Below are 9,222 nucleotides of genomic sequence, written 5' to 3'. Positions count from 1 at the left end.
CTGAAGCTGGAGTCTAGGTATCAAAAGCCACAGTTCACAGACGTGTCCGGGAGATGGGCTACGATAGCCGTATTCCCATGGTCAAGCCACTTCTGAACTCAAGACAACGCGGAAGAAGCGTCTGACTTGGGCTATGGAGAAGAAGCACTGGACAGTTGCAGAGTGGTCCAAAGTCCTCTTTTCAGACGAAAGCAAGTTTTGCATTTCATTTGGAAGTCAAGGCGCCAGAGTCTGGAGAAAGGCTGGAGAAGAGCAAAATCCAAGTTGCTTGAAATCCAGTGTGAAGTTCCCACAGTCAGCAATGGTTTGGGGAGCCATGTCAGCCGCTGGTGTTGGTCCACTGTGTTTCATCAAGTCCAGAGTAAATGCAACTGTGTACCAAGAGATTTTAGAGCACTACATGCTTCCATCTGCTGAAAAGCTCTATGGAGATGAGTATTTCATTTTCCAGCATGATCTGGCACCGGCCCACAGTGCCAAAACCACCAGTAACTGGTGCACTGACCATGGCATCACTGTCCTTGATTGGCCTGCTAATTCCCCTGACCTGAACCCCATCGAGAATTTGTGGGGTATAGTTAAGAAGAAGATGAAAGACACCAGACCTACAAATGCAAATGAGCTAAAGGCCGCTATCGAAGCATCCTGGGCATCAATAACACCTCAGCAATGCCACAGGCTGATTGCCTCCATGCCACGCCGGATTGATGCAGTAATCCGTGCAAAAGGATTCCCAACCAAGTACTGAGTGCATCAATGGACATTTTCAAATGTTTGATTTAGTTTTGCTGTTATAAAATTATTTTTTTACTTGGTCTGAGGAAGTATTCTAATATTTTGAGATAGCATTTTTGAGTTTTTTTCAGCTGTAAGCCAAAATCAGCAATATTCAAATAATAAAAGGCTTGAAATAGTTCAGTTGATGTGTAATGAATCCAGAATGTATGACATTTTTGTTTTTTAAATTGCATTACAGAAAATAAAGAACTTTATCACAATATTCCAATTTTCTGAGACAGTCCAGTGTATATATATATATATATATATATATATATATATACAAGTAATGTAATATAATATATTGAGACAAAGAGAAAGAAAACAAATTGTTTATATCTAGCGAGCAAGCCCAAAATGCCTTTAATGAAGTAGTCGGCCATGTGTGCAGCAGGTAGGGTGAGAATACTTGGCTGAAAATTCAAACATATTAAGCATCACTTTTGGCCTTAATATTAGGTACATCTGCAAAATGCATAATGATAAGAAAACAGTTTTACAAAGCTGATGTATGATATTCTGTTTTGAATTACTGCAATGTAACAGTCTTAAATTTCAATAATAATCTCTTTATGTATTCTGGCTATTTGCATTTTACTATCTCGCTTCTTTGCAAGAGAAAAAATCTATTGGTCTACTAGTGATCCCAAGAGCCAAGAAGAGATCCGCAGGCTCGAGAGTGTTCTCCGTCCAGGCCCTGGTGCTGTGAAATGCTCTGCAACCTCAGTGGAACTGTTTAAATCTAGGCATAAACCACACTGCTATTCTATAGCTTATGAATGACCTATATTTCACATTGACAATATCTGTATATTATTTTTTTTGCAACATCCATTGCAGCCTGTTCATCCTGGAAGGGGATTACCTCATGTGCGGTCCCTTCTCAAGGTTTCTTAATTGACCCCATGTTGAAGTTTTGAGTTTTTCCTTGCCCTCATGTAAGTTTTAGATCAGGAGATGGTGTAGTCTGCAGTTTGTAATAATCTGTGGTCTGTGCAGCCGTTTGAGACTCCTTGTGAAAAAGGGCTATAAGAATAAACATTACCTGACAGGTATTGCCAGTAGCCTAGATGGTAGTGTGCCGGCTTTGAGACTGGGAGGTCGCTGGTTCGCGCCTCGACCGAGACATACCTAATTGGTATAATGGCGGCGCCCTCTGGCTGCGGCTGCACCGACTCGCTACAACGGGTCAGGTGTATCGACATTTCGTTCTGTGTACATTGTTACAAAGAATGACAATACAAAGGAAATTATTATTATTATTATTATTATTATTATTGCGCCAGGGATTGTTTCAGTTGTAACTTTAAAGGTGGGGTTCATTGTTTGAGGTGTCCTTAAAAAAGTTTAAAGTTAAATATATTCTCTATTAAGCAGTGTTGGGCCCTCAGGACCTACAAGGCCGTCTTTGCTGGCCTAAAAACTATCGAAATCTCATCTCATTAGCTGCACTGCTTATCTTCAGTAGGGTCGCGGGGGTGCTGGAGCCCATCCCAGAAAGTAGCGGGCAGGGGACACCCTGAACTGGTTGCCAGCCAATCGCAGGGCACACAGGGACAAACAAATTGCTTGCTCATTCACACCTAGGGACAATTTGGACCGGCCAATTCACCTGAAATGCATGTCTTTGGAATGTGGGAGGAAACCGGGGTGCCCGGGGGAAACCCACGCAAGCACAGGGAGAACATACAAACTCCGCACAGTAAGTCCGGTAGCTGGACTGGAACCCACACAGGAGGTTCCCAAGACCTTAGAACTGTGCCGCACACGCGCTAACCACTGCGCCGCCGTGCTGCCCACTATCGAAATCATGTGATATTATATTTTTTTTAAATAATTCCAAATTGTCCCGTTCCTTTCATTGCCTTCCCCTGGTTACGTTGCTTTCAGATGTGTACTTTAATATTGAAACATTTACCCATCCAATTTTAGCCATGACTTGCTACCAGGGTCAGAAATCTACTCGGAGACCTTCACAATGAGTTCTGCAGCCTCTGTAGCATAAAACAAGTGTCGATATAGCTTTTGGTTTAACCAATCAGATTTTGAGTTGGCAAAGCCAGGGCCTTATAACTGGCCCAGGGAAACATCAGCATTTTTCACAAAACTATGATTGGCTAAGGGCAATGCACCAAAGTGATGGTGCTAACCCACCGAAGTTAAACTTAAAGGACATAGAAGAATTGGTTATTGATAGAGTATTACCAAACTGTATCCGTATTGAGCTGCACAAGCGAATTACAAGTATGTGTTAATAGTGTTTTGGTCAGCAAATTGATATGGTTGCAAATTTACTGTCAAAGCCATTTTGTAGACTGACTTTTTCAAGTAAAGCTTTTTTAAGCTTTTTCAAGTATTATTAAGAAAGATCGGACAACCCTGAAACCCTACCAATTAACTTGATTTGCAGGACGGAACCCAAAGCAAACCCAAATTAATATGTAAGCAGTCAGGAAGAAGAGAAGTGACTTGGGATGACTGCTGTCGCGGTCCCAGTTCTCTGGATCTGACGCATGCGAAGCAGGCTGCATGAGAGGCGGGCGGATCCTATATCCTCCACCAGCAACCGTGAAAAGCGTAAAGGCCATCTTTTTGATTGAAATTCAAGTAACACAAGATTTTATAAACTTTAACTTCTTTTATATTTCTGTGTCTGCAGAGTTACATTAGCCATCGTCAACTTTCCATCATTGACAGATTACTTTGAGATTTGACAGGAAACTGTTAAGGCATTTTGTCATTTTGATGGGTTGCAATTTGGAACATGAACCACTGCCGCAATATGTCCTTTAGAAAATTTGAGAGAGAAATAAGAACAATGATCAGCGAGAGGGAAGCCTGGCCCGACCCTTAACAGCCCCGACATTTTATGCCTGACAGGCTCAGAATTAAGGTCTTACATCTACCGAAGGCCTAGGTGAAAAATGCACAGCCTGCCACTACTATTAAGTATCCAACTGAGTTCAGAGAGTCCTTATGCACCTATCTGCTTTTCTGTTACTTTTAGCAAAGCTGTTCAGGGCGGGACACATTGGGTAGGGGAAATGGGGTAGTGGGGGGGATGCAGGAGAGTGACATGCGCGACCCGGCGTTTTTCGTTTCTATTTGTTGGTTTAGCATGTAAATGGTGAAAGTAAGAAAAAGCCTGGCTCAAGTAGAGTCCAAACGCAAAGACCAAAAAAGATTAATAAAAGTTTATTCAAGGGCGTCTAAGAAATTCACGTACTTGAACGTGCATCACGAACCAATTGACGGAGGCTGCAATGATGACAAGGGACATGGTAGCAGCGAGTAAAAACAAAGTTCCAAATTCTGTTCAGCTCCTTTAAAATCGGGACTGTCGGAGCTATATATTAATGTAACTCCATTTCTGGCAAAAATATTCAAGTCGAGACATTTGTAAAGTTCAAAACTACTGCGCAAATGTAGTGAGCCCGCCCAGGCCGAACTGAACACATCCGGGTCAGTAGGCATGGTTTATTGAAAGGTCGCACATGCGCAGTAAATTGAGTCGCACATGAGTGCTACATCATATTACAACGGAAATTAGACTGAAAACGTATTACAATGGAAATAAACTGATCTTTGAAACGTGACTATGTGTGTGTGTGTGTGTGTGTGTGTGTGTGTGTGTGTGTGAATTAAAAACAGAAAAACAGGTTAAATTCATAGCGTGGGAGTCTGAGAAATACACAACTTAAAAATAGCTTACTTTACAGGACCCTGTAGCATGCCAGTGGTGTTTTGCATTAACTGAATATTAAACAAAGTGGACTTTAACTGATTAAAACAGTGTACCGTTTTAACAATAAAATAAAATCATAGGTTTTTGGATTATATTTGCAATATTCCTACTTTGCATTGAGTGAGTGTTTGTTTTTGTTGTTGTTGAGTCACTCAAGGCGCCTAAGGATAATCCTCAGTAGCGCTAGACTCGCTTGTAGGAGGCTCCGTAGTTCTCCGAAGGAGAAACCCAGCTGGCGGTGGTATCGGGCAGACTGGAGTGCAGGGCACCGCAGCCAGAGATGCTCGGCCGATTCTTCGTCCTCACCGCAGAGACGGCACCGATCGTCTTCGCATTTCTCCGTCAAATGTTGCCTTCTTCGGAGGGAGGGGTGATGACCGGACCGGAATCGTATAAGATCGATAAGGTCTTTCTTTGAGAGCTGGGATTCTTCTTCCGGGTTGTGGTGGGAAGAGGTAAGAGAAATGAGACGTGGGTGGGTAGATGGGGGGTTTTGCAGTTCCTGTGAATAATGGCGAGCCGAGTTTGTGGGTCTAGCGGGGCGGTAGGTTGAGGGAGGGCCGAGCCTAATTTAGCCTGCTCGTCCGCAAGGTCATTACCCGGGAGGTTGCAGTGACCCGGGACCCAAATAAGCCGGATGCTCTTGGATGGGGAGAAGGCCGCAATTGAGGAGTTAAGGGACAGGAGGGAGGGGTCTGTTATATTAGGGTTGGAGAGAGCTTGGAGGAGGGACTTGCAATCCGTGATGATGAAGGCTGAGGACCAGTCGTTATTGTGGTCTAGGCGATTGCAGCGATCATGGCAGACTTTTCGGCCTGAAAAGAACTGCTAAAGGCCCCGGTTGGCACATGCCAGGAGTGGATTAGTGTTTTGCCTTTAAAGATGACCACTCCGGCTCCTCCATTCTCCGTACCGTTGAGGGTGGAACCATCGGTGAAAATATACAAGTCGGTTGGGCCCAGATCCACAATTGTTTCCTCTGCAGTGGCAAGTTGTTGGGCAGGGGATGCGGACTTTGGGACGGGGGTGAAATGGATGGGTGGTGGAGGCGCCAGAGGCCACGGAATAATAGGGTCATGTACAGACTCCGAGTCCACTGGCGTGAGGTTGAGAGAGGATAAAATGGGGGTTGTGGAATTACGCCAGTCCACTCTCTTGAGGCGTTAAGGACCGTGCTTTTGGAGGAGTACTCTCCTGTGATCGTTGGGAGGGAGGTGGAACCATTCATCAGCTTTCCTAAGGCTGGCAAGCTGAAGTCGGGAGGAGAGCGGTGGGAGCTGGGCTTCATGGAGGACAGCGTCGATGGGAGTAATTCGAAGTTGGCCCGTAATTGCTCGAGCCACGTCCGATTGTGTCCTCTCCAGTTTCTGGATATTGGTTTTGGAGGCCCAGGTCGCCCAGGCAGGAGCAGCATATTCAGCGAGCGATCTGACGGTGGCAATGTAGATCGTCCGCATCTCCAAGGGCCGCCATCCCCAAGACGTGCCAGTCAGTTGTCGCAGGAGATTGAATCGTTGCTTCATGACTTGGCTCAAGTGCCGGACATGCTCATTGAAGGTCAGTCGGCGATCGTATCGAACCCCCAGGAAAATAGGAGTATGATTCATCTTGAGTCTTAAACCCCTACAGTGATGTTTGGGCACCAAGAGGATTCCGCAGCGTCCATGGAAAAGAAGGCGACTTCTGACTTCGCCGTGTTGAGGGTGAGATGATTAATAGTGGCCCATTGGTTGACTTTGGCCGCCTCTGACTCTAGTCTCACCGCCACTTCTTCTTTATTACGGCCGCTACAGACCAGTGCCAAGTCATCAGCATAGCCGGAGACGAGGGTGGAGGATTCGAAAGAATCTAGAAGGTCGTTGATGTAGATGGTAAAGAGGAGTGGAGATAAAACCGAGCCTTGGGGGAGGCCTTCTTTGAACGTCCGGCAGCGTCCCGTAGTCCCATGAACCCTCACACGTGCCGTACGATTGGTGAACCAGGCCTTAGTCCACTCAACAAACCGGAGAGGTACGCCAGTGTTCAGCATCTTTTGGAAGAGATTGGCACACCACACTTGGTCATACGCCTTGCAGAAATCGAAGAAGGCAGCAATAGAGTGCAGCCGTTGTTTTGACTGGAACCCATCCATGATGAATTGAGACAATCTGAGGCATTGGTCAGTGGTGCAGTGGCCTTTCCAGAAGCCTGCCTGCCATGGGCTCAGAATCCCATGATCCTCAAGCCATTTTGACAGGCGGTTCACGATGAGTCGTTCCATAGTTTTGCTGATTCTTGAAGTGAGGGCGATTGGACGGTAACTCCCGATGAGTTGAGGATCTTTGCCTTTTTTGTGGTACAGGATGATCTCCGCTGTGCGCCAGGACTGGAGGCACCACTGTGTGGTCCAGCTGGTGTTGATAAGTTGGAGAAGGATGGGGAGTGCAGCTGGGGGCAGATATTTTAGCATCTCAGGGGCAATTCCATCCGGGCCAGCAGCTTTTCCTGGTTTGAGTTGGTGGAGTGCACGGCGTAGCTCATCAAGAGTAGATGGGCACTCGAGCGATTGCCGAGGGGAACCCTGTAATCCACGTCCATCTCTTCGAAGCCCTCGTACGGTCCTCCTACTCGACTTATCACTCTTGCGCCCACTCACTCTTGCGTATTCAATGACGAAAGCAGTCGCCTTGGCCTTGTCTGAGGCATATTCACGGTTGTTATACTTGAGCGATTCATTGGTTTGTTGTGATGGGAGACTGGATAGTGACTTCACCACGGCCCAAGCTTGTTTGGAGTCCTTGGTCTCCGAAATCTTTTGGAGGTGGAGATGCCAAGCAGTGCGTTTAGCCTCGATAGCTTTCTCTGCTACTTCTCTGCATTTCTGCAGGTAGGCCTTTCTGGTCAGGTTGTGTCTTAGCCGATTCCTTTCCTTGATAAGTTGTTTTAATTCTCCATTCATCCAAGGAATGTTGTTTGGGCTGAAGACTTTTTTGGGGACAGCTTCTTCCGCTGCATTTTTGAGGAGGTCAGTGAATGCGTTGAGGAAGTCTTTTGGGGGCGCAGAGAGACCAATGTTGGGAAGGTCTCAAAGAATAGCTCCTTTGTACTTCCCCCAATCCCCTTTCTTGAAGTTAGGTGTGACTCGGCGCGTTTACGGCTCGGTTTTGAACTTCTCTTTCCATTTAACCAGGAGCGGCAGGTGGTCAGAGGAGAGCTCGACGAGGGGGGTCCAGCTGCAGGATTCCGCGGTGAGCGGATCCGCGATTGTTAAGTCGGTTGCGCTTAGATTACTTCTTTCCAGGTGATGGGAGTAGCGTGTTGGGGAGCCATCATTCACGAGATACTGATCTTTGTCTTCCAGCCAGTCGTAGATGGCTTGCCCTCTGGTATCATCTTGTACAAGGTCGTCCCAGGAAAGATGGTGGGCGTTGAAGTCTCCGCATATTAGGCCCCGGACCGTGGGTAGACAAGGTAGCCTGTTCGGTGGGCCCGCGTAAGAGGATGAGGCAGGGGGGACATAAATATTGGTAAGGGAGAGTTGGGACCTCCTTGCAGTGGGTATGGGGATTTGTTACATTTCAGCAGGAAAGAGTTGGCTGGTGGGGCTACAGAATATGGGATACCATTGAGAATGTACGTAAGGAGGCCACCTCCTCTGTGGTTTTTGGTTCCACTGAAGGGGCGGTCAAGACGGATGGCATCATAGCCCGGGAGGAATGGGGTGGGATCCTCACAGCCAAGTTTTGTTTCTTGTAGTAGCAGGACATCTCATCGGAGTCTTTTTGTTAGGGCCCTTAGTTCTGTGATTTTTGTCGCGAGGGAGTTACAGTTCCACTGCAGGATGGTGAGGTGGGATTGGGATTGGGGGGGAAGTTGCGCCTTTCTATCTTCACACTGTGCGCCCGCTGATGGCATTTGTGGTTTGGAGCAAGTTGGACGTATCCAAGAGTTAGCACCCCTCATGACGTCAATTGCGGGCTTTGATTCGGGAGCACATCGAGCGTGGAATCCTCTACTACACGTGCAGCAGAAGAAGGCACAGGGGATGAGAAGTTGGTTCTTACATACGGAACAGTTCTTGTTACGGGCCGTTGGGTGTTGGGTGATAGCGGTATTTGTTGGCGGGTTGGCGGGGTTGAGAGCTGGAGGGGGTTGGGGGGATAGCAGTTGACGATTGCTGGGTGAAAGAGATCGCTGGGTTGAGGCAGTTGGAGCAAGTCCAGCGCGGGGATTTGTTGTACCGCCTGACCTTAGTGCAGGATCTGTGCGCCCAGTTATCACAGGAGTCGCACTGAAGGGGGGCGTTGTTACGCTGTATGACTCGAGGACATAAGAAGCATTTGGTCCCTTCAGGCGGAACGGTTGGGGTAGATGAAGCAGGAAGCGATGATGAAGGAGGATGTGATGATGGTGCAGATGGAAGCGATGATGAAGGAGGGATAATTGATACGGTAGAAATTGATGCAGAGAGGGGGCTGCGACTGTCCTGTGCCGCCAGGCCTGGCGGGGTGTGACCCAAACAAACCAAGCATACGAAGCCTCTGAAGTCCTTAGTTCGTTCGGAAAGGCCGGTGCATGATTTATGGAAGCCCCGTGGGCAGGCAGTACAGGTGATTGGGGTGTGGTCGCAGCGGATGGTTCGAAAGCACCACTGGCATTTGACTTTGGACTGGGGGCCAGGGTTGCTCTCGATGTCGCCCGCCCTAAGAAGAAGTGACCGG

This window comes from Urocampus carinirostris, chromosome 13 (assembly GCF_059441175.1).
Source record: "Urocampus carinirostris isolate Australia breed hairy pipefish chromosome 13, RoL_Ucar_1.0, whole genome shotgun sequence".
Lineage (NCBI taxonomy): Eukaryota > Metazoa > Chordata > Actinopteri > Syngnathiformes > Syngnathidae > Urocampus > Urocampus carinirostris.
This window is presented reverse-complemented; position numbering follows the sequence as displayed.